The sequence below is a fragment of the Artemia sp. Qi Xiang Cuo genome, chromosome 4, assembly GCF_049724085.1.
Source record: "Artemia sp. Qi Xiang Cuo chromosome 4, ASM4972408v1, whole genome shotgun sequence".
In the NCBI taxonomy this organism is placed as follows: Eukaryota; Metazoa; Arthropoda; class Branchiopoda; order Anostraca; family Artemiidae; genus Artemia; species Artemia sp. Qi Xiang Cuo.
Genome location: NC_142797.1, coordinates 32,846,805 through 32,873,262, shown reverse-complemented (window position 1 = coordinate 32,873,262; position 26,458 = coordinate 32,846,805). Strand labels below are relative to the sequence as shown.

At 36.8% G+C, this 26,458-nt stretch overlaps 1 protein-coding gene across 2 annotated transcripts in view; it reads left to right on the top strand.

Moving 5' to 3' along the window:
- Positions 1-15,075: 15,075 nt before the first annotated feature.
- Positions 15,076-26,458, top strand: part of LOC148953026 (uncharacterized) — a 60,705-nt gene continuing 49,322 nt past the window's right edge. Inside the window, exon 1 of one of the 2 annotated variants that reach the window (XM_089087504.1) lies at positions 15,076-15,182. The gene's annotated coding sequence lies outside the window, so the exon portion shown is untranslated. Of the gene's footprint in view, positions 15,183-15,242; positions 15,377-26,458 lie in introns of those variants that run through there. The other variant, XM_089087505.1, reaches the window with a different exon arrangement.

The following is a 26,458-nucleotide window of genomic DNA, read 5'->3' as shown; positions in this document are numbered from 1 at the left end:
TTGTCTCTGTAGGTAGCAAACTATTTAGTAATATGATACTTTTTAGACTGAGAGATGCCGTAGACAACGTTTTAAGAGAAGAGCAGTGCGGTTTTAGAAAAGGTAGAGGATGTGTCGACCAAATTTTCACTCTTAGGCTAATAATTGAGAAGTGCCTGAATTGTCAAACACCTTAGGTCGTTCGTATTATGAATTGTGAATAAGCGTTTAGATCAACTGATAGATGTATTTTACCAGAGTTTTTATTCTTATATGACATACTACACAAATAAATCAAAGTGATTAATGCTATTTGGAAGATCAACACTGCTGTGTTTAACGTAGTAAATGAGGCTCACAGCTGGTTTGGTATTAAATCAGGAGTTAAGGAGGGTTGTGTTCTATCCCCCTTTATATGGATTATTTTGATGGACCACGGAATCAAATGGGGAGGAAAAAGTCTCCTGGATTTGGATTATGCTGATGATTTAAGGATCCTAGATGAAAGTGTGAGCAAAATGAATGAAGTTTTAGAGGTTTTACGAGTGTTAGAATAGGTTTGAAAATTAATGTTAAGAAGACTAAGTCACTAAGGCTAGGAATAAGAGAAGATGAAAAGGTGACGTTGGGTAATGAAAAGATTTCACGTACTTTGGTAGTATTATTAGTAATGATGGTGGGAGCAGTGAAGATGTTAAAAGTAGAATATCCAAGGCTCAGGGTGTTTTTTCACAGTTAAAAAAAAGTTTGGACGAATAGGAAGAAAAGTTTGCAAACCAAGATTGGAATATTAGAAGCTACAGTGATGACAGTGGTCAAATATGGCTCTGAAGCATGGACGCTCTGTAAAGCGGATGAAGATTTGCTTGATGTTTTCCAGAGAACTTGCTTAAGGATTGTTCTAGGTACCCGGCTAACTGACCGTATTTCAAACAATAGGCTATACGAAAATGTGGTTCAATACCGCTCTCTAGGGCTATAATGAAAAAAAGGTTGAGGTGGTTAGGGCACGTTGTGCGGATGAAGGATGACAGATTGCCGAAGATTTTTCTTTTCGGCCAACCATCTAGGGCTAAAAGGAAAGCAGGTCGTCCCCGTCTGGGGTGGGAGGACGTCATAAAGAAAGATTTAAAGGAAATGGCAACTTGGTGGGCGGGTGTAAAAAGGGAGGGTTAGAATAGATTGGGGTGGAGGAGGAGCGTGCGTAGCTGTGTTGCGTCAGGCGGCTTGGTGCTGCAGTGAGTTGTTAGTAGTAGTAGTAGTAGATAATATGGTATCTTGCCCTCTTTAAAAATAATTCTTACTCTAGGTTCACACAGAAGCAGTTGCTGCGATAGGCAATATCCGTCAATTGCATTGATGAGCAATTTTAGTCGCCGTTATGTTCATACAGGATTTTTACGTCGTCCAACTTTTTCCAGCAAAATATTCAAAATTAAAAGAGCGTGGTTGAAATGGATCAGAATGATGTTTTACTTCTTTCCCTTGCTGTGAGAAGGCGAAAGAAGAATATTCCTTCTTTTCATAAATAATTTTATTAAACTGGACAGCCATAATTAACTTCTCAGTTTGATCGTTTTCATTTGTTTCTCCCATCGTTGCTGTTGTTTTGAAAAAATTGTTCGAAAAATCGCTCAGTTGCCCGATAAAAGTTGGATTTTTCAACTCTGGGTAGTTGCTTGACGAAGCAACTAAAATTGCCAAAGTTGGCAACTAAATTGCGGCGACGGGCGAATTTCGCTCCTGTGTGAACATCTGTGTGAACCTAGAGTTAGAGCTCTCTTTTGGACATTTTCAATTTTTTGTGTTGCTTCATTTGAGGGGCCAGGGTGCCACACAGGACAAGCATACTCTAAAATGGGACGCACAAAAGAAATGTATACTTATAGTAAATGTGATTGGGGGCAACTGAATTTATTTAAAAGTTTAAGGAAGGAAAGCGAGGAGTTTGCTTGTCGTAGGATATTATTTATATGGGCATCCCATTTCAAATTGGAAGAAATTGTAACACCAAGGAGTTTAAGAGATGTGACAGAGGTTTCAGGAGGAATAGGAGTAAGAAAAAGGGGAGGGGATTTAAGGAAACTTACTGAGACTATTGCGGATTTAGAAGGGTTAACTGTCATGTCAAGGGAAGAGGCCTTACAGGCGATATCTTGGAGTATGCCCATTAGGTTGCTAAACATGTTTTTGCGACATATCTCTAAAACTGTCAAGTCATTGACTAATTTATACCTATTTTCATAAAGGCTTGAACGGCTGTTAATCATAAGAGAAAAAAGGAGAGGGCCTGGAATAGTCTCTTGAGGAATTCCATTAAATATGGGGAGATGATCTGAGAAACAATTTAGAAACTGCTTGAGATCTATTAGAGAGAAAAGAGGCAACGAGCTTAACAAAGAAAGTTTCAATGTGGAATTCATTTATAAGTTTATCTGTGAGTAAATTGTGGTTAATCAAATCGAAAGCTTTTTGAAGATCAATAGAAATCAGATTAAGCCACGTGTTAGGTTTTTCAAGTAATTTACCCATGATATCAACAAGATGGATCAGGTAATGAGAGGTTGACGTGGATTTGAGATTACCAAACTATCTAAGATCAATGAAGGGGAGGACTTTCATCTTAAGCCAGTCTGCGAGAAAACTTTCATACAATTTTGAAAAAATTGAAGTGAGGGTAAGAGGACGAATGCCATCAAAGCCAGGCTTCCCGTTTTTCTTTTTGATTGGGGTAATAAAGCCTTGTTTCCAATATTGAGGGAACTGTCCAGATTCGGTAATTTCATTAAACAGGGTGGATAGGGGTTTTGAGAGGTAATCACTGAAAGCTTTAATCAGAGGAACAAGTATATCTAAAGGGCAAATGCTTGATCGTTTTAGTTTTTCAATTTTTTAACAACATCAAGTGGAGAAATATGTGGGAGTGAAAAAGGATCAGGAATATCTGGAAGTGCGTAAGATAGTGATGGGAGACTCTGGACAATAGCAGCCAGAAACTTGATGAGGTCATTATCTGTGGTATTTGGAGGTTCATTTATATTAAAATTTAGTTGTTCTTGACTCTTGCCGGTAAGTTTTTTAATTTCAGAGTACCATTTCTTTGGTTTATCATGGCGCACGTATTTAATTTTATTTTTATAGTAGGCTCGGGCAGCTTTTCTAATTTGACTTTTTAATTCCTTTCTTAACTTATTTGCTTCAGCTAAATTACCCCTGTTAAATAAGCTTATTTTTGTGCAGATTAACATTTTAAGTGATTATTTATGTAAGGTTTATCACTGGAGCATTTTCTGATTTTTCTTTTTCCTGGGAAACATAATGAGTAGGAATCAATTAGTTTTCTGTGAAAAATCAAAATTTTCTCATCAAGGTTATTAGAATTATAAAGGTCTGACTAGCTTTCACTGGTCAGCCATGATCCAAAAGAAAAAAGGCCTGTGTCACTGAGGGGACGGCAAATCCCAATGGAGGTAGTAAAGGACTGTTCAATGGCTGAAGAGGGAGAAAAAAGAAGACAATAGTGGTAACTGCCTCCTAGTGGTGGCAGTGCTTGCTGGGAGTTGTAAAACTGACTCATGTTTGAACAAATAACATCCAGAGAGGTGTTACTTTTCGTTGTAGATATTTTAACCAGTTGTTTAATATTAAGAGAGGTGCAGATAGAGTCTATCCTCAGGTCATTTGCATCGCCAAGTAAGCAAATACCAGCGTTCGGATACTTCGATAACAAAAAGTCAGCACTTATAAGAAATCGTTGTATAAATTTGCATTTCTGGTCAATACTTTGGTTAGGGGAATGATAAAAGACGGCGGTTACAATTAAATTGAAAGGGCGGGGAAGTACTTTTGGTCTAAGGCTCAGCCATAGAATTTCATCATAATCTGATAAGTTGGGGGTGGGGATGAGTTTAGGTTGGAGGTTATCTCGGAAAAAAAAATAATATACCACCCCATTTTTTCCCGAGAGGGTGATCGGGAGGGCGAAGTTTTATAAACTGAGTATAATTACTGATTTTTAGGAAATCTGGGTTCTGGGACTGAACCTCTGTCACAGCAATAATATTAATTTTATGAATTTCAGAGATACCCTCGAGTTCGGTAAGTTTATCAAAATTCTGGCTGTCAGCATTGGTAAGTAGGAAAGTTGAAAATTTATACCGATTTCGGTATTGGGATTTTTTTCAACTCGGGATGGAGTTATTTAGGGTTGAAGTTTATGAGAAGGATGCTGTGGGTAAGGGGGTGGTTTTGAGGCATTATTAAAAGGCGGGACTGGACCGGGCTTGAGAGAAAAGGAGGAAAGCGGACAAATTATGGGAATATTATTAAGTTGGGATGGAACTACGGTGGAATTCGTCTTACTATTTGAAGTTTTAGAAACTCTGCATGGAGGTGTTACCTGTGGATCGTTCTGCCTGCTGATAGGGTAGCCAGGGGGGATAAAGTGCAAGGGAAGGGAGAAAGGTTTCCTGGTGATCTGAGAATAAGTCAAATTTGGAGTGTTCTTTATATGGGGGTGGGGGCCAAGATGATGCTGAGGGAGGGAAGTACGGTGGAAACTTTACTTAAAACCCTTGCCCTGAGGGTTGTGGGGGAGTGTCCTCCTCAAAACATATTTTCTATCTGGAAATCAACAACGCTGAACAAAATGGCTATTTCAAAATTTTGATTGGATGTTTTGGGGGAATTTATGGGCGGGGGGGGGGCTAGTTGCCCTCCATTCACTTTCGACTGTTAAAAAGGGCACTAGCCCTTTGAATTTTCAATTGAATGAGCCTGTTTTTGAAGTTTCTATGACAACGGTTTCAATAAAAACGCCTTACATGCCCCGAGGGCATAACTTAAAACCCTTGCCTTGAGGGTTGTGGGGGAGTGTTCTCCTCAAAAATATATTTTCTATCTGGAAATCCACTTCGCTGAACAAAATGGCTATCTCAAAATTTTGATTGGATGTGCTTGGGGGAAAGATGGGCGTGGGGGGAGCTAGTTGCCCTCCAATAACTTCTGACTATTAAAAAGGCCACTAGAACTCTCGATTTCCAATCGAATGAGCCTTTTTTGAAGTTTCTATGACAACACCTTCTATTAAAACCTTATATGCCCCCAGGCTATAACTTAACACCCTTAACTTGAGGGTTGTGGGGGAGTGTCCTCCTCAAAAAGATATTTTCTATCTTGAAATCAACTACGCTGAACAAAATGGTTATCTCAAAATTTTGATTGGATGTGTTTGGGGGAATGATGGGCGTTGGAAGGGGGGGGGGGGGGGCTAATTGCCCTCCAATCACTTTCGACCATTAAAAAGGGCACTATCGCTTTGAATTTCCAATCGAATGAACCTTTTTTTGAAGTTTCTACGACATCGCCTTCTATAAAAACCTTATATGCCCCCAGGCCATAGCTTAATACCCTTGCCCTGAGGGTTTTGGGAGAGTGTCCTCCTCAAAATATGTTTTCGATCTGGAAATCAACTACGCTGAACAAATGGCTATCTCAAAATTTTGATTGAATGTGTATGGGAAAATGATAGGCTTGGGGGGGGAGCTAGTTGTTCTCCAATCACTTTCGACTATTGAAAAGGGCACTAGCCCTTTGGATTTCCAATCGAATGAGCCTGTTTTGAAGTTTCTACGACAACACCTTCTACAAAAACCTTATATGCCCCCGGGGCATAACTTAAAAGCCTTGCCTTGAGGGTTTTGGGGGAATGTCCTCCTCAAAAATATATTTTCTATCTGGAAATCAACTGCGCTGAACAAAATGGCTATCTCAAAATTTTGATTGAATGTGTATGGGAAAATGATGGGCGTGGGGGGGGGCTAGTTGTTCTCCAATCACTTTCGACTATTGAAAAGGGCACTAGCCCTTTGGATTTCCAATCGAATGAGCCTGTTTTGAAGTTTCTACGACAACACCTTCTACAAAAACCTTATATGCCCCCGGGGCATAACTTAAAACCCTTGCCCTGAGGGTTTTGGGGGAATGTCCTCCTAAAAAATATATGTTCTATCTGGAAATCAACTACGCTGAACAAAATGGCTATCTCAAAATTTTGATTGGATGTGTTTGGGGGACTGAGGGGCGGGGGGGGGGGGGGGAGTTGCCCTCCAATCACTTTCGACTATTAATAAGGGCACTAGAACTCTCGATTTCCAATCAAATGAGCCTTCTTTTTTGAAGTTTCTACGACACGCCTTCTATAAAAATTTATATGAACCCCGGGCATAGCTTAAAACCCGTTACTCAAGGGTCTTAGGGTAGTGTCCTCCGTAAGTATATATTTTCAATCTAGATAAAAACAACGCTCAACGAAGTGGCTATCTTAAAATTTTAATTGGATGTTTTTGGGAAAATAATGGGCGTGGGGGGGGGGGCTAGTTGCCCTCCAATCACTTTGACTGTTAAAAAGGGCACTAGCCCTTTGAATATTCAATAAAATGAGCCAGTTTTGAAGTTTCTACAACAACGCCTTCTATAAAAACCTTATATGCCCCCAGGGCATAACTTAAAACCCTTGCCCTTAGGGTTGTGGGGGAGTGTTCTCCCCAAAAATATATTTTCCATCTGGAAATCAACTACGCTGAACAAAACGTCTATCTCAAAATTTGGTTGGATGTGTTTGGGGAATGATGGGCGTGGGAGGGGGCCTACTTGCCCTCCAATCATTTTTGACTATTGAAAAGGGCACTAGAACTCTCGATTTCCAATCGAATGAGCCCCCGTTGAAGTTTCTACGACCACCCTCCCATATGAAGTGCCTCTGGGAAAAAAATAATAATAATAATAATAAATAAATAATAAAACATTGGAGCCAAATGGCCTTTACTATAGGCAACGCTACAGCGTTGCCTCTGATTGTCAGCAATGAGCTGGTGTAGACGACAGTAGTATAGAGTAAACAAGCTTTCGGATGGGTGAAGGTGAATGTCGTATACACTCGGCTTTTTTCAGCCAGATTCACTTTTTTCAGCCAGATTCAACAAAATGGCTATCTCAAAATTTTGATTGGATGTGTTTGGGGAAATAATGGGCGTGGGGGGGTCTAGTTGCACTCCAATCACTTTCGACTATTAAAAAGGGCACTAGAACTCTTGATTTCCAATCGAATGAGCCCCCGTTGAAGTTTCTACGACCACCCTTCCATATGAAGTGCCTCTGGGAAAAAAAAAATAATAATAATAAATAAATAATATTAATAATATTAATAATATTAGATTTTCAATCTAATGAGCCTGTTTTGAAGTTTCTACAACAACGCCTTCTATAAAAACCTTATATATCCCCGGGGCATAACTGAAAACCCTTGCCCTGAGGGTTGTGGGGGAGTGTCCTCCTCAAAAATATATTTTCTATATGGAAATCAACTACGCTGAACGAAATGGCTATCTCAAAATTTATAATAAATAAATAATAAAACATTGGAGCCGTATGGCCTTTACTATAGGCAGCGCTACAGCGTTGTCTCTGATTGTCAACAATGAGCTGGTGAACTCTCGATTTCCAATCGAATGAGCTTTTTTTGAAGTTTCTGCAACACCGTCTTCTATAAAAACCTTATATGCCCCCAGGGCATAAGTTAATACCCTTGCCGTGAGGGTTGTGGGGGATTGTCCTCCTCAAAAACATTTTTTATATCTGAAAATCAACTACGCTGAAGAAAATGGCTATTTCAAAATTTTGATTGGGTGTGTTTGAGGGAATTATGGGCGTGGGGGGGGAGGCTTTTTGCCTTCCAATCACTTTCGACTATTAAAAAGGGCACTATCCCTTTGAATTTCCAATCGAATGAGCCTTTTTTGAAGATTCTACGACAACTCCTTCTATAAAAACCTTACATACCCCCAGAGCATAACTTAAAACCCTTTCCTTGAGGGTTTTGGGGGATTTTCCTCCTCAAAAACATATTTTCTATCTGGAAATCAACTACGCTGAAAAAAATGGCTATCTCAAAATTTTGATTGGATGTGTTTGATTGGGGAAATGATGGGCGTGGGGGGAGGGGCTAGTTGTCCTCCAATCACTTTCGACTATTAGAAAGGGCACGAGAACTCTCGATTTCTCTTTGAGGCAAGGGACTTAAAACCCTTGCCCTGAGGGTTGTGGGGGAGTGTCCTCCTCAAAAATATATTTTCTATCTGGAAATCAACTACGCTGAAAGAAATGGCTATCTCAAAATTTATAATAAATAAATAATAAAACATTGGAGCCGTATGGCCTTTACTATAGGCAGCGCTACAGCCTTGCCTCTGATTGTCAACAATGAGCTGGTGTAGACGACAGTAGTATAGAGTAAACAAGCTTTCGGGTGGGTAAAGATAAATGTCGTATACACTCGGCTTTTTTCAGCCAGATTCAACAAAATGGCTGTCTCAAAATTTTGATTGGATGTGTTTGGGGAACTGAGGGGTGTGGGGGGGGGGCTAGTTGCCCTCCAATCACTTTTGACTGTTAAAAAGGGCACTAGCCATTTGAAGTTCCCATCGAATGAGCCCATTTTGAAGTTTCTACGACAACGCCTTCTATAAAAACCTTATAGGCCCCCGAGGCATAACTTAAAAGCCTTGCCCTGAGGGTTCTTTGGGAGTGTCCTCCTCAAAAACATATTTTCTATCTGGAATTCAACTATGCTGAACAAAATGGCCATCTCCAAATTTTGATTGGATGTGTTTGGGGAAATGATGGGCGTGGGGGCGGCTAGTTGCCCTCCAATCACTTTCGACTATTAAAAAGGGCACTAGAACTCTCGATTTTCAATCGAATGAGCGTTTTTTGAAGTTTCTACGACAACGCCTTCTATAAAACCTTATATGCCCCCAGGGCAAAACTTAAAACGCTTGCCTTGTGGGTTGTGGGGGAGTGTCCTCCTCAAAAATGTATTTTCTGTCTGGAAATCAACTACGCTGAACAAAATGGCTATCTCAATTGGATGTGTTTGGGGAATGATGGACTTGGGGGGAGGGTAGCTGCCTTCCAATCGCTATTGACTATTAAAAAAGGCACTAGAACTCTCGATTTCCAATCGAATGAGCCTTTTTTGAAGTTTCTACGACGACCCCTTCCATATGAAGTGCCTCTGGGAAAAAAAAAAATAATAATAAATAAATAATAAAACTTTGGAGCCGTATGGCCTTTACTATAGGCAACGCTACAGCGTTGTCTCTGATTGTCAGCAATGAACTGGTGTAGACGACAGTAGTATAGAGTAAACAAGCTTTCGGGTGGGTGAAGGTGAATGTCGTATACACTCGGCTTTTTTCAGCCAAACTCACTTTTTTCAGCCAGATTCAACAAAATGGCTATCTCAAAATTTTGATTGGATGTGTTTGGAGAAATGATGGGTGTGGGGGGAGGGCTAGGTGACCTCCACTAACTTTCGACTGTTAAAAGAGGCACTAGCCCTTTGAATTTCCAATCGAAGGAGCGTTTTTTTAAGTTTCTACGACAGCGCCTTCTATAAAAACCTTATATGCCCCCAGGGCATAACTTAAAACCCTTGCCCTGAGGGTTGTGGGGGAGTGTCCTCCTCAAAAATATATTTTCTATCTGGAAATCAACTACGCTGAAAGAAATGGCTATCTCAAAATTTATAACAAATAAATATTAAAACATTGGAGCCGTATGGCCTTTACTATAGGCAGCGCCACAGTGTTGCCTCTGATTGTCAACAATGAGCTGGTGTAGACGACAGTAGTATAGAGTAAACAAGCTTTCCGGTGGGTGAAGGTGAATGTCGCATACACTCGGCTTTTTTCAGCCAGATTCAACAAAATGGCTATCTCAAAATTTTGATTGGATGTGTTTGGGGAACTGATGGGCGTGGGGGGGGCTAGTTGCCCTCCAATCACTTTCAACTGTTAAAAAGGGCACTAACCATTTGAATTTCCAATCTGATGAGTCTGTTTTGAAGTTTCTATGGCAACGCCTTCTATAAAAACCTTATAGGCCCCCGGGGCATAACTTAAAAGCCTTGCCCTGAGGGTTGTTTGGGAGTGTCCTCCTCAAAATATAGTTTCTATCTGGAAATCAACTACGCTGAACAAAATGGCCATCTCCAAATTTTAATTGGATGTGTTTGGAGGAATGATTGGCGTGGGGGGGCTATTTGCCCTCCAATCACTTTCGACTATTTTAAAGGGCACTAGAACTCTTGATTCCCAATCGAATGAGCTTTTTTGGAAGTTTCTACGACAACGCCTTCTATAAAAACCTTAGATGCCCCCAGGGCATAAGTTAAAACCCTTGCCCTGAGGGTTGTGGGGGATTGTCCTCCTCAAAAACATATTTTATATCTGGAAATCAACTACGCTGAACAAAATGGCTATCTCAAAATTTTGATTGGATGTGTTTGAGGGAATTATGGGTGTGGGGGGGGGGGGCTTGTTGCCTTCCAATCACTTTCGACTATTAAAAAGGGCACTATCTATTTGAATTTCCAATCGAATGAGCCTTTTCTGAAGTTTCTAAGACAACGCCTTCTATAAAAACCTTATATGCCCCCAGGGCATAACTTAAAACCCTTTCCCTGAGGATTTTGGGGGAGTGTCCTCCTCAAAAACATATTTTCTATCTGGAAATCAACTACGCTGAACAAAATGGCTCTCTCAAAATTTTGATTGGATGTGTTTGTGGAAATTATGGGCGTGGGGGGGATAGTTACCCTCCAATCACTTTCGACTATTAAAAAGGACATTAGCCCTTTGAATTTCCAATCGAACGAGCCTATTTTGAAGTTTCTACGACAACGCCTTCTATAAAAACCTTATATGCCCCCGGGGCATAACTTAAAACCCTTGCCCTGAGGGTTGTGGGGGACTATCCTCCCCAAAAATACATTTTCTATCTGGAAATCAACTACGCTGAACAAAATGGCTATCTCAAAATTATGATTGGATGTGTTTGAGGGAATTATGGGTGTGGGGGGGGGGGGGCTTGTTGCCTTCCAATCACTTTCGACTATTAAAAAGGGCACTATCTATTTGAATTTCCAATCGAATGAGCCTTTTTTGAAGATTCTACGACAACACCTTCTATAAAAACCTTATATGCCCCCAGAGCATAACTTAAAACCCTTTCCCTGAGGGTTTTGGGGGAGTTTCCTCCACAAAAACATATTTTCTATCTGGAAATCAACTACGCTGAACAAAATCGCTATCTCAAAATTTTTATTGGATGTGTTTGGGGAAATTATGGGCGTGGGGGGGATAGTTACCCTCCAATCACTTTCGACTATTAAAAAGGACATTAGCCCTTTGAATTTCCAATCGAACGAGCCTATTTTGAAGTTTCTACGACAACGCCTTCTATAAAAACCTTATATGCCCCCGGGGCATAACTTAAAACCCTTGCCCTGAGGGTTGTGGGGGAATATCCTCCCCAAAAATACATTTTCTATCTGGAAATCAAATAGGCTGAAAAAATGGCTATCTCAAAATTTTGATTGGATGTGTTTTGGGGAATGATGGTCGTGGGGGGGGGGGGGAGCGGCTAGTTGCCCTCCAACCACTTTCGACTATTAAAAAGGGCACTATAACTCTCCATTTCCAATCGAATGAGCCTCTGTTGAAGTTTCTACAACAACGCCTTCTATAAAACCTTATATACCCCAGGGCATAACTTAAAACCCTTGCCATGAGGGTTGTGGGGGAGTGTCCTCCTCAAAATATTTTCTATCTGGAAATCAACTACGCTAAACAAAATGGCTATCTCAAAATTTTGATTGGATGTCTTTGGGGAAATGAGGGGCGTTGGGGGGGGGGCTAGTTGCCCTCCAATCACTTTCGACTGTTAAAAACGGCCCTAGCCATTTGAATTTCCAATCAAATGAGCCTGTTTTGAAGTTTCTACGACAATTCCTTCTATAAAAACCTTATATGCCCCCAGGACATAAATTAAAACCCTTGCCCTGAGGATTGTGGGGGAGTGTCCTCCTCAAAAATATATTTTCTATTTGGAAATCAACTACGCTGAATAAAACAATTATCTCAAAATTTTGATTGGATGTGTTTGGGGGAATGATGGGTGTAGGGGAGGGGGACTAGTTGCCCCCCAATCATTTTCGACTATTAAAAAGGGCACTAGAACTCTTGATTTCCAATCGAATGAGCCCCATTTGAAGTTTCTACGACGACCCCTTCCATATGAAGTGCCTCTGGGAAAAAAAAATAATAATAATAAATAAATAATAAAACGTTGGAGCCGTATGGCCTTTACTAGAGGCAACGCTACAGCGTTGCCTCTGATTGTCAGCAATGAGCTGGTTTAGACGACATTAGTATAGAGTAAACAAGCTGTCGGGTGGGTGAAGGTGAATGTCGTATACACACGGCTTTTTTCAGCCAGATTAGCTACTAATGCTGCAGCACACATCCTCCCTCCACTTCCCCAAACCCCCACGCCCAGCACAAGTTGTTCAATTTCATAATTGAACCATGCTCTGTTCTAATAGCCCCGGGTATCACGCTATTCATTTGCTCGTAATTTTGAATGAATTTTGAATTTTAAGACTTAATCAATATTGTGACATATTCCTCACATTTAAATAGGGACCACATTTAAATCAGAAAACACTCGAAAAATAAAGTTAGAATTATTAACTTGTCCGTTGGGCATAGATTGACAAAGGATATCCAAAAAATCTGAACAATTTTTGGCATCATTGTTACAAAAACCTTAAATTAATTAAAAATTGCCAGGGATGCCAATTAGAAGGTAAAATTGACTCCTAGAGTTTGAAAATTACCTTTCCTTTTGTATCTTGGTTTAAAAAAAAATCGAATTCTATAAAACTTATACAAAAGTTTTATTATATAAATCAGGGTATGGGAGCTATGTATTTCCGGATGGGGGTTAAACTGAATATAGTATTTATGTTTATAATTCCTTTCACAAGCAAAGCTGGGTCTCCTAGTGCTGCATGATAAAACTGATAACTATAGAAAACAAAATGGGCTGGTACCGCTTATACGTGCTCACAAAATTTCTAAATTGTGGGGGATATACATATTTACAGGATTTAAATATTTTGTTTAAATTCACTTTATTCTATTCTCAGTAGACATTTCGTAGAGCATGCTGATGCAGAGATAAATGTCCCACAAGTAGCGCTAGCATTGTGTGAAATGCGACTTATTTCAGTCATAATTCTTAGCACATTTATGCAAATTCTTTTTTGGAACTGGTTAAAAGAAATATTTACAAAAGCAAAAATATTAAGAAGTCAGCATGGTATTATACATAGAGGCAGTTCTTCATTTATGGGTTAGTAGCCAATGTGACTCCGAAACGTAAGGAATAGGACGTTATCAGAATTTATTAGACATTTCAATTACATATAAGAGAATCGGAATTCAATTAAACACTAGAAAAAATTGATTTCTGGAGCGGATCCCCCTCTACCAAATTCCAAGACCAAACTACAACCAATTTGACCTATCTAGTTATAGTACGAATATCAGTATAAAAAGCACTAGGAATTTTTTCAATGATTTCTTTTTCATTTAGGAAATTATATTCACTGTACATCTACCTTTTTACTCTTCAATGATGCCATTTCTGTCCTATTTGCTGATGTAGAGGATATATTCATTTCCACTTTTGAAAATTTTAAACAAGAGAATCTCATCTTGAACTGATAGATTTTAGGAAATAAAAGCATCTTAAATATCAGGGAAACAATTGACCTGAGTAAATGTGGTGAAACAGGAAGCCTAGAACATTTTTCAACTTTTTCATTAACTAGTCTCACATTTTCACTTGATGAAAAGCTTTCAAAGGCAGTATATTTGGAAAAATATTAATACAGAACATATTATGATGTTTAATGGACTCCTATTTTATCGTTTTCCTTATGTTAAAAACGAGCATGGAATAATTAAAAACAAATTAACTGTTCCATGTAAAAAGCAAATTTGACACTTAGAGCGAGCAACAGCTTTAAAGCTACTTAATGAATTATAGTTTTTTTCCAATTTACTGGGAAGGCAACTAGCCCCCTGGTCATCCCCCCCTCCTCAACGACACCACTGATATCAGCTGTACCCCCTTAAATATAGAAAATACCATGCATTTAAAACAATTTTAATGGGAAAAACCCATTTAATTTAGTATACAGTAAGATACTGAAGGCTATTATTTGAATTTCAAACAACGTGTATTATGAGCAAAAACCAAACTTTGACTAATGTTTCATCTAAAATGGCCACGTACACATGGTTTCCTCAAGAAACGAGTCAAAATTTGTTGGGTCAAAATAGACAGACACACTTGATAAAAGTGAGTCAGTTGTGTTGTTTGACCTAACGAATGTCTTTGCACTGCCTCTTGGATATGCCTCGTGCTACTCTTCCAAACGAAATTAGAATACTTCCAACATAACAGCTATTCTTTTTCTATTGAAGGATGTTTACAATAGTATTTGAAATGAGGGCCAGACCGGTCGTTTAGGAATTAAAACGGCTAGTGCGATAATGTCTATTTTGGAAAGCATTATAAAAACCATCCTGAAATATTCGAGGTTATGTTTTGGAGTGGCTCCTATGTTAGCCAAAGCTAAAAGTTTCATTGGTTTTTCAATGAAGAATTTTCTGGAAAATCGGTAACGAATTGAAAAATTAATAAAAAAAGCATTTTTAAGCATACCTAAGGCAATGTATAGGAAGTTGATGGTATGTAAAGCTAGATTGAAAGATTCGTAAAAAAACCTAAAGTTTGGTTGTTGTCCTTAGCGCGAGAAGTGAAGGAATGGTCAACAATTTTTGCGATAGGTGTAATTAGGTACCAAATTCAAGTAGTACCCCTGAGTGCATCCGTTTTTAGTGGATTAAGAGTTTGGCCTTAGACTGCATTTGATCGCGGGGTTGATGTCGGAGCCCGGAGTCTATCGAAGGGGGAGGGTAGTGGTTGGGGAGAAGTGCCAGTATACTGAAATTTTAATGGTCCTTTGGTCTTCCACAGCTATGGTTGGAACATCATTGGGATGTTATGGATTCGAACCTTTTGTCCCAGTCTCTCAGTGCTGCTTGAAGGTAGCAAAACTTCAATCCGAAAATTGAAAATTTTATTTAAGACAACGGCGTTTAAGGATTTTAGTTAAATATGGTTTTAGTATACGATGAAAACGAAACTAGCAGTAGCAGTGTTTTCAAACTGTAAAACGTCTGATATTGGACATTTTCATACAAGGAAGATTGTCTCAACAGAAGCAGGTTTCTAGAGCACCTAAATAATCAATAGAATAAGATTTTAATAGTTCTTCAGTGTCTTTGATCTCAGATTGGTAATAGGAGACCCATGATTCAAACTCTGCTCTATCAGCACACTTCATGGCTAACGTTAGGACCTGTCATTAATCCAAGACATATATAGACTACATAATCAACACTTCCTCAGAATAGCCTAGGTTAGTGGTTTGTATGTCCAAGTTTTGGCAGAATTGTCACTTGTTAGTAAATTCAAAAATAGGAGTTGCTGTACAAGTGAAACTATTTGAATTAGTAACCTACTTGTTCAGAAATTCTTCAGAAATTTTTTGATACAAAAATTAAGTCTCTAGGTGGTATAATACAGTAATTAGGGTAAAATTCTACTTTAGTTACTTTTGCCTATCTTGGAAAGGAGTTGGGTTAGGAAAATGAAACTTTCAGGGATGGATGTACATGCTAAGGTTTGTCCCGGGAAGGTCCTTTGAAGTCCCTCCCTCCCCTCATCCCCCCTCTATATAATGGTAAATTACTGCACATTACTAGTTGTTTTTAACTCATATTTCATCCTATATTACTATCATAAATATAAATCACTGCTTACCTTACACAACTTCTGCTTTTAACCTTGTTCATTAAAATATATTCCAAAATCCGATTTAAATCCTAAGACATTTATTTTTCCACACCTAAGGACTAGATTTATGTTATATTAAACCTAGTTAGTTGTGATGTCACACTGGCATTATCAGACACCCTTACACTGAAGTTTAGCAGGCACATGCCGAACACCTCTGTTGATTAAAGCATATAAACTGTCTTAATTAGGGAAAGGATTTCACAAGAGAGAACAGTAAAAATAACCTAATCCTGTTTAGAGGACAAATTATGTCATAGGAAGATGTTTAGGAAGCATTAATAGATAGAGTGCTAAAAACATCAGAATCGACTTCAGAGGACACGTTATATCACGGGAAGTGGTTTTTAAAATCCCCCTTCCTCCCAAACTCAAAATTTCCAAAAATTTACTTTATAAGCTTTTAAATATTTATAAATCACTCATAGATAGAGCGCTACAAGTTTCAGAATTGACTTCAGAGGACACGTTATATCACAGGAAGAGGGTTTTAAAATCCCCCTTCCCCCTAACTCAAAATTTTCCAAAATTTTATTTTAAAAGCTTTTTAAATATTTCTAAAGCATTAATAGATAGAGTGCTAAAACCATCAGAATCGACTTCAGAGGACACGTTATATCACGGGAAGTGGTTTTGAAAATCCCCCTTCCTCCCAAACTAAAAATTTTTCAAAATTATACTTAAGAAGCTTTTTCTATATTTCTACAGCTCTAAGAGATAGTGCTCCACACACATTAGAATCGACGTTAGAGGTCACTTTATATCACGGGAAGATGTTTTTAAAATCCCCCTTCCCCCCAAACTCAAAAATTTCCAAAATTCTATTTTAAAAGCTTTTTTAAATATTTCTAAAGCACTAATAGATAGAGCGCTAAAACTTTCAGAATCGACTTCAGAGGACACGTTATATCACGGGAAGAGGTTTTTAAAATCCCCCTTCCCCCCAAACTCAAAATTTTACAAAATTATACTTTAGAATCTTTTTTAATAATGTATATAGCTATAATACAGTTAGTAAAACAAACAACAGACTCGACTTCCGATGATCCGGTAGATCATAGGACGAGATTTGTAAAACCCCCGATCTTACCATACTCTACACTGTTATAAAAGTCTACTGTCGAATATGTTTCAACATTTCACCCTCTCTCAACCAGAGAGTGGTCCAGGACTAGGTATAGAAAATCCCCCTTCAAGGAGGATTTTCAAAGCACTCTATAGGAAGAGGTTTTGAAAATCCTCCTTCCCCCTAAACTCAAAATTTTCCAAAATTCTACTTTAGAAGGTTTTTTAAATATTTCTAAAGCGCTCAGACATATAGTGCTATAAATATCTGAATTGACTTCAGAGGAAAAATTATGTTATGGGACGATGTTTTTTAAATCCCCCTACCCCCAACCTCAAAATTTTACAAAAATTTACTTTTGAAGCTTTTTTAAATATTTCTAAATCGCTAAGACATAGAGTGCTAAAAACATCAGAATCGACTTCAGAGGACACGTTATATCACGGGAAGTTGTTTTGAAAATCCCCCTTCCTCCCAAACTCAAAATTTTCAAAAATTCTACTTTAGAAGCTTTTTAAATATTTCTAAAGCTCTAAGACATCGAGTGCTAAAAACATCAGAATCGACTTCAGAGGACACGTTATATCACGGGAAGTGGTTTTTAAAATCCCCCTTCCCCCCAACCTCAAAATTTTCTAAAATTCTTCTTTATTAGATTTTTAAATATTTCTAAAGCACTAAGACATTGAGTGCTAAAAACATGAGAATCGACTTCAGAGGACACGTTATATCACGGGAAGAGGTTTTTAAAATCCCCCGTCCACCCAAACACAAAAATATCCAAAATTTTAATTTAGAAGCTTTTTTAAATATTTCTAAAGAACTATGAGATAGAGCACTACAAATTACAGAATTGACTTCAGAGGACAAATTATGTTACGGGAAGATGTTTTTGGAATCCCCCTTCCCCCCTATCTCAAAATTTTCAAAAATTATTATTTAGTAGCTTTATATATATTTCTAAAGCTCTAAGAGATTGAGAGATATAAACATCAGAATCAAATTCAGAGTACACGTTATATAACGGGAAGTTGTTTTTGAAATCCCCCTTCCACCAAAAACAAAAATTTACAAAAATTTACTTTCGAAGCTTTTTTAAATAGTTCTAAAGCGCTAATACAAAGAGTGCTAAAAACATCAGAATTGACTTCAGAGGACACGTTATATCACGGGAAGAGGTTTTGAAAATCCCCCTTCCCCCCAAACTCAAAAATTTCCAAAATTTTACTTTAGAAGCATTTTTAAATATTTCTAAAGCACTAATAGATAGAGCGCTACAAGTTTCAGAATCAACTTCAGAGGACACGTTATATCACGGGAAGAGGTTTTTAAAATCCCCCTTCTCCCCAAACTCAAAATTTTCTAAAATTCTACTTTAGGAGCTTTTTAAATATTTATACAGCGCTAAAACATAGAGTGCTATGGGAAGGGGTTTTGAAAATCCTCCTTCAAGGAGGATTTTCAAAGCACTCTACGGACAGAGGTTTTGAAAATCCTCCGTCTCCCTAAACTCAAAATGGTCCGAAATTCTACTTTATAAGTTGTTTTAAATATTTTTAAAGCGCTAAGACCGAGAGTGCTACAAAAATCGGACTTTACTTCAGAGTACCATTTCTGGAATAGGACAAGGTTTATGAAATTCCCCTTCCCCCAAACTCAAAATTTTACTTTTAAAGCTTTTTTAAATATTTTTAAAGTGCTAAAACATAGAGCGCTACAAACATCAGAATCAACTTTAGAGGATAAATTATGATATGGGAAGATAATTTTTAAATCCCCTCTCCCCCCACACTCAAAATTTTTCAAAATTCTATTTTAGAAGCTTTTTTAAATACTTCTAAAGCAATAAGACATAGTGTGCTAAAAACATAAGACTCGACTTCAGAGGACAAATTATATCACGGGAAGATGTTTTTTAAATCCCCCTTCCCACCAATCTCAAAATTTTTTAAAATTATTCTTTAGTAGATTTTTAAATATTTCTAAAGCACTAATACATTGAGTGCTAAAAACATCAGAATCGACTTAAGAGGACAAATTATGTTACGGGAAGATGTTTTTGAAATCCCCCTTCCCCCTAACTCAAAATTTTCCAAAATTTTACTTTAGAAGCTTTCTAAATATTTCTAAAGCTTTAATAGATAGAGTTCTAAAAACATCTGAATCGACTTCAGAGGACACATTATGTTACGGGAAGATGTTTTGAAATCCCCCTTCCCCCAAACACAAAATTTTACAAAACTTTACTTTAAAAGCTTTTTTAAATATTTCTAATGCTCTAATAGATAGAGTTCTAAAAACATCAGAATCGACTTCAGAGGACATGTTATATCACGGGACGTTGTTTTTAAAAACCCCCTTCCCCCCTCACTCAAAATTTTCCAAAATTTTAATTTATTAGCTTTTTTAATTATTTATAATGCACTAATAGATAGAGCGCTACAAGTTTCAGAATCGACTTCAGAGGACACGTTATATCACAGGAAGATGTTTTTAAAATCCCCCTTCTCCCCAAACTCAAAATTTTCTAAAATTCTAATTTAGGAGCTTTTTAAATATTTCTAAAGCGCTAAAACATAGAGTGCTTCGGGAAGGGGTTTTGAAAATCCTCCTTCAAGGAGGATTTTCAAAGCACTCTACGGGAAGAGGTTTTGAAAATCCTCCTTCTCCCCAAACTCAAAATTTTCAAAAATTCTGCTTTAGAAGTTTTTTTCAAATATTTCTAAAGCACTAAGACATAGAGAGCTACAAATATAGTTTTCTACTTCTGAGTAAAATTAATTTACTGATAAGATGTTTTTGGAATCCCCCTTCCCCAAAACTCAAATTTTACAAAACATTTCTTTTAACGTTTTTTTAAATTTTCCTAAAACGCTAAGACATATAGCGTTACAAACATAAGAATCAACTTCAGAGGATAAATTATGATATTGCAAGATATTTTTTAAATCCCCTTTCTCCCCAAACTCAAAATTTTCCAAAATTATATTTTAGATGCTTTTTAAATAATTCTAAAGCGCTAAGACATAGAGTGCTAAAAATATCAGAGTCGACTTCAGAGGAAACGTTATATCACGGGAAGTGTATTTTAAAATCCCCCGTCCCCCCAATCTCAAAATTTTCAAAAATTCTTCTTTAGTAGATTTTTAAATATTTATAAATCTCTAATACATTGATTGCTAAAAACATCAGAATTGACTTCAGAGGACAAATTATGTTATGGGAAGATGTTTTTGAAATCCCCCTTCCCCCAAACTCAAAATTTTCCAAAACTTTACTTTAGAAGCTTTCTAAATATTTCTAAAGCTATAATAGATAGAGTGCTAAAAACATCAGAATCTACTTCAGAGGACACCTTATTTCATGGGAAGAGGTTTTTAAAATCCCCCTTCCCCCCAAACTCAAAATTTTCAAAAAATATAATTTATAAGATTTTCAAATATTTCTAAAGCACTAATAGATAGAGTGATAAAAACATCAGAATCGACGAGGATATTTACATCTGTTAAGAAGCGACTATTTCAAATGCAGGAAAAACCCATACTAAGTTGACCTATCTTTCCAATATATTCATAACCCAATTCACTGTTATCTTTGTTCGACTATTCCCGCCGTTTAACAATGAAACAATTAATTAAAGCCGCAATAGATATTACGAGTTACAGCTTCAGTCTGTAAATGACAATTATTGAGATATGTCTTGCAACTTTTGTGAAATAAATTTCTGTGGTGGTATCGTTCAATTTTCTACTATTGAGGCAGTCTTAGAGTTGTATTATAACCATGGCATGTTATTGAGAAGCAGGAATTGCGATATTTGTGGCCAGATTTGCGTAAAATATAGAAATTCGTTCCGTTGCCAGAAGTCTAGGCTTATACCTATCCGAGGTGGCCGTGAATATTCTCAGGTAAAGTGTAATTTTTCAAAATCGATCTATGACAAAACATGGATGGCTCGTTCATACCTTTCTGAGCTAGAAAATTTCCGTTTTTTGATAATTTGGCTTCAAATTCTGCCTCCAAGGGAGGATTTCATGATCAACAATGTTACTTGTTGTAAACAAACCTTTGTGGATTGGAGCCAGTTCTGCAAAGAGGTTTGTCTGTACATAGGTCATTCAAACTTCACTCCTTTGGGAGGAGAAGGAGTCATTGTTGAGATAGATGAAGCCCATTTTGGGAAGCATAAATATAATAGTGGTCGGATTGTCAAGGGTAAATGGGTATTTGGTGGAATAGAGTGAGGAACTGGTAATTCATTCATAGTTTCTGTGCCGGATAGAAGTAGTTCCACGTTGTTGGGAATTATCCAAAACCGAATCCTGCCAGGGACAACAATTATCAGCGACTGTTGGAGGGCCTACGATTGACTGGCTAGCCAGGGCTATCAGCATTTACGCGTCAACCACAGCATATTTTGTTGACCCTGCAACAGGTGCTCACACACAAAACATCAAAAGACACTGGCATAAAGTTCAAGACAATACACCCAGATATGGCAGAAGAGAAGAACATATGGAAGGATATCTGGCAGAGCACTATTTCAAAAAAAATATTCAATCTCCTCAAGAATGCACCATTTCATGAAATATATATTGGAGCTTTATAACCCCAACTAATTTGTTTTTTATGGGTATTATTTACTAATTAATGTTTAAAACATTGTAACAGAAAATTTGGCAATTTACAGTATCTAACCCCATTTGTTCTTAAAGCAGTTCAAATGTTTTTGTCCAAATAGTTTAGTGTAGCAATCTTGATTCTTGAAGCTACAAGACATTATTAAAGTGTCAATAGGGAGGGGGAGAGAGGGGGCAGAAGTAAATATTTGACTATAGATTATTCGGTACTTGTGCATTATAAATAATCCAACACTATACACTAAAGAAGTTTAGTTTTGTTAATGTTAATTAAATAAAATAAAATTTTATTAATATATAATATTTTATAAAAAATGTTGGTATTTATATTTGCACCGGCGGGGGGGGGGGGAAAATCATAGCATATATTAAATATGTAACCTAACCAAGGTACCTTTTTCCCTCACTAAACAAAAAAAAACCACAGTTTAAATATTGTAAACGCAATAAGAAATCACGCTTTGCGATCCATTTGTCTAACAAATACCCGTTTGTCTGGTTTCCTCGTACAGTCTATAGTGGTGGGCTATTTATAATGCACAAGTACCGAATAATCTATATTCGTTTTGATTATTTTTTTTGGAAACCCCTTAACATTTTGAGTTGGGTAACCACATCAAACATATTCAAATAGCTTAATCCTATAATGTTGAAAAATTTTGCTTTTCTTTTTTACATCCGCAATTTAAAATATGTAAAAAATGTTGGAACTTATATAGAAATTTTCTTTCGAGGGTGCGAAGGTTAGTTGAAAGGAGATTTGATAGCGGGGGGGGGGGGGGGGGGGGGCCGGTGGTCAGCAACCTGCTCGTGGTGCCCCTGCTTATACTAATCTAAGCTGACCATTTCGTTGCAACGTGTTGCACCGGAATAATACTCTAAAATCTGGTTGATAAATTGCCTGTCTAACAAATTTGTCTGAGTTTCGTAAAAGGGGAAACAACCCCTAAAAGTAAAAGATTTTAATAAAACTCATACCATCAAATTTGTGGTTCTTGGCGAATACCCGCCGGAAAATCCCCCCCGGAAAATACCTCCCCGCAGAAAATACCCCCCTCCCCACGGGAAATACCCTCACGGAAAATCCCCCCTCCCCCAAAAAAAATACCCCCGTGGAAAATAAGGCTTTTCAAATTTCAATTTATCAACCAGATTTTAGAGTATGAAGGGGGAATGGGAGGAATGGTAAGGGGGATTTCTAAAACTTTGAATCAACTTTAAAAATTTGTGAGTAATAGCAACAGAACCTTGCAAAATAGATCTTCTGTTTAAATGAAGTACAACAAAATTGTTTTCAGCTTCAAAATTTTTCTCAATCCCAACTTATAAGGTTTTAAATATATGCAAATACATTTCCTAAATTTTGGAAATAAGACATTGATTCTTAATTCTAAACATGGCTTAAGATTATACTCAAATAACTGAAATTGCATTTTCAGAACTATAGCCAGAGAAAAAGAAACTGATAACTGAAAATTAAGGTAAAATGTTGCTTTGTCAAAATTTCAATGGGTAATGGGTATTTCAAAAACATCTTACCATGACATAAAAAACATCTTCCTGTAACATAATTTGTCCTCTGAAGTTGATTCTGATGTTTTTAGCTCTCTATGTCTTAGCGCTTTAGAAATATTTAAAAAGCTCCTAAAGTAGAATTTTAGAAAATTTTGAGTTTGGGACGAAGGGGGATTTTAAAAACCTCTTCCCGTGATATAAGGTGTCCTCTGAATTCGATTCTCATGTTTTTAGCACTCAATGTCTTAGTGATTTATAATTATTTAAAAAGCTACTAAAGAAGAATTTTTGAAAATTTTGAGATTGTGGGGAAGGGGGATTTTAAAAACCTCGTCCCGTGATATAACGTGTCCTCTAAAGTCGATTCTCATGTTTTTAGCACTCAATGTCTTAGAGCTTTAGAAATATTTAAAAATCTACTAAAGCAGAATTTTCGAAAATTTTGAGATTGGGGGGAAGGGGGATTTTAAAAACCTCTTCCCGTGATATAACGTGTCCTCTGAAGTCGATTCTGATGTTTTTAGCACTCTATGTCTTAGCGCTTTAGAAATATTTAAAAAAGCTTCTAAAGTAGAATTTTGGAAAATTTTGAGTTTGGGAGGAAGGGGGATTTTAAAAACCACTTACCGTGATATAACGTGTCCTCTGAAGTCTATTCTGATGTTTTTAGCACTCGTATGTCTTAGCGCTTTAGAACTATTAAAAAAAGCTTCGAAAGTAAATTTTTTGAAAATTTTGAGTTTGGTGGTCGGGGGATTTAAAAAAAATCTTACAGTGATATAAGGTGTCCTCTTAAGTCGAGTCTGATTAGTTTATATCTCTATGTATTAAATATTTATAAAGATTGATAAATCTTCTAAAATATAATTTTGGAAAATTTTGAGGTTCGGGGGACGTGGGATTAAAAAAAAATCTTCAAGTAAAATAATTTTACATCTGAAGTCAGTTCTGAAATTTTTAGAGCTCTATCTCTTAGAGCTTTAGAAATATTTAAAAAGCTTCGAAAGTATAATTTTGGAAAATTTTGAGATTGGGTGGAAGGGGGATTTTAAAAACCTCTTCCCGTGATATAACGTGTCCTCTGAAGTCGATTCTGATGTTTTTAGCACTCAATGTCTTAGTGCTTTAGAAATATTTAAAAAGCTCCTAAAGCAGAATTTTAGAAAATTTTAAGTTTGGGGGGACGGGGGATTTTAAAACCAACGTCCCGGGATATAACGTGTCCTCTGAAGTCGATTCTGATGTTTTTAGCACTCTATGTCTTAGCGCTTTAGAAATATTTAAAAAGCTTATAAATTATAATTTTTGAAAATTTTGAGTTTGGGTGGAAGGGGGATTTTAAAAACCACTTCCCGTTATATAACATGTCCTCTGAAGTCGATTCTGATGTTTTTAGCACTCTAGTTCTTATCGCTTTAGAACTATTTAAAAAAGCTTTTAAAGTAAATTTTTTTAAAATTTTGTGTTTGTTGGTCGGGGGATTTCAAAAAAATCTTCCCGTGATATAAGGTGTCCTCTTAAGTCGATTCTGATGTTTTTAGCACTCTATCTATTATAGCTTTAGAAATATTTACAAAGCTTCTAAAGTAGAATTTTGGAAAATTTTGAGTTAGGGGGGAAGGGGGATTCCAAAAACATCTTCCCGTAACATAATTTGTCCTCTGAAGTCGATTCTGAAATTTGTAGTGCTCTATCTATTATTTCTTTATAAATATTTATTAAAGCTTCTAAAGTATAATTTTGGCAAATTTTGAGTTGGGGGGGCCGGGGGATTTTAAAAACCTCTTCACGTTATATAACGTGTCCTCTGAAGTCGATTATCATGATTTTAGCACTCAATGTCTTAGAGATTTATAAATATTTAAAAAGCTACTAAAGAATAATTTTTGAAAAATTTGAGTGTAGGGGGAAGGGGGATTTAAAAAACCACTTCCCGTGATATAAGGTGTCCTCTGAAGTCGATTCTGATGTTTTTAGCACTCTATGTCTTAGAGCTTTAGAAATATTTAAAAAGCTTCGAAATTATAATTTTTGAAAATTTTGTGGTTTGGTGGAAGGGGGATTTTAAAAACCACTTCCCGTGATATAATGTGTCCTCTGAAGTCGATTCTGATGTTTTTAGCACTCTATGTCTTATCGCTTTAGAACTATTGAAAAAAGCTTTGAAAGTAAAGTTTTTGAAAATTTTGAGTTTGGGGGAAGGGGGATTTCAAAAACATCTTCCCATAACATAATTTTTCCTCTGAAGTCGATTCCGATATTTCTAGCGCTCTATGTCTTAGCGCTTTAGAAATAATTAAAAAACCTTCTAAAGTAGACTTTTGGAAAATTTTGAGTTTGGGGGGAAGGAGGATTTTCAAAACCTCTTCCCGTAGAGTGCTTTGAAAATCCTCCTTGAAGGAGGATTTTCAAAACCTCTTCCCGTACCACTCTATGTTTTAGCGCTTTAGAAATATTTAAAAAGCTCCTAAAGTAGAATTTTAGAAAATTTTGAGTTTGGGAAGAAGGGGGTTTTAAAAACCTCTTCCCGTGATATAACGTGTCCTCTGAAGTCGATTCTGATGTTTTTAGTACTCTATGTCTTAGCGCTTTAGAAATATTTAAAAAAGCTTCTAAAGTATAATTTTGGAAATTTTTGAGTTAGGGGGGTAGGGGGATTTTAAAACCATCTTCCCCTGATATAAGGTGTACTCTAAAGACAATTCTGATTATTTTAATTTTCTATCTATTAGAGCTTTAGATATATTTAAAAAATATTCGAAAGTTAAATTTATTAAAAGATTGTTTTTGGGGGAAGGGGGGAAATAAAACCATCTTACTGTGATAGAACGGGTCCTATGATGTCAAGTATGATTATGTGATAAATCAATGAAATATCGAAATATAAATTTTAAATATTCTTATAAAGGTTTTTATATGAATATTGAGATGGGTTAGTGACGTGGGTTTTAAACAAACTATAAAAGTTATATACCGTATCATCGGAATTCGATGAGGATGTGTTCTTCACTCTATCTATTAGTTCTTTATCAAAAAATAACAAGAAATAAAAATAAATATATTTATATTGTTGTGTTAGGGGGAAGGGGGATTTTAAAACCCTCTTCCCGTGATATAACGTGTCCTCTTAAGTCAATTCTGAAACTTGTAGCGCTATATCTATTAGTGATTTATAAATATTAAAAAGCTTCTAAAGTAAATTTTTGTAAATTTTGAGTTTGGGGGGAAGGGGGATTTTAAAAACCTCTTCCCGTGATATAACGTGTCCTCTGAAGTCGATTCTGATGTTTTTAGCACTTTATCTATTAATGCCTCCTAAACATCTTCCTATGACATAATTTGTCCTCTAAAAAGGATTAGGTTATTTTTAATGATCTCTCTTGTGAAATCCTTTCCCTAATTAATACAGTTTAAATGGTCTTAT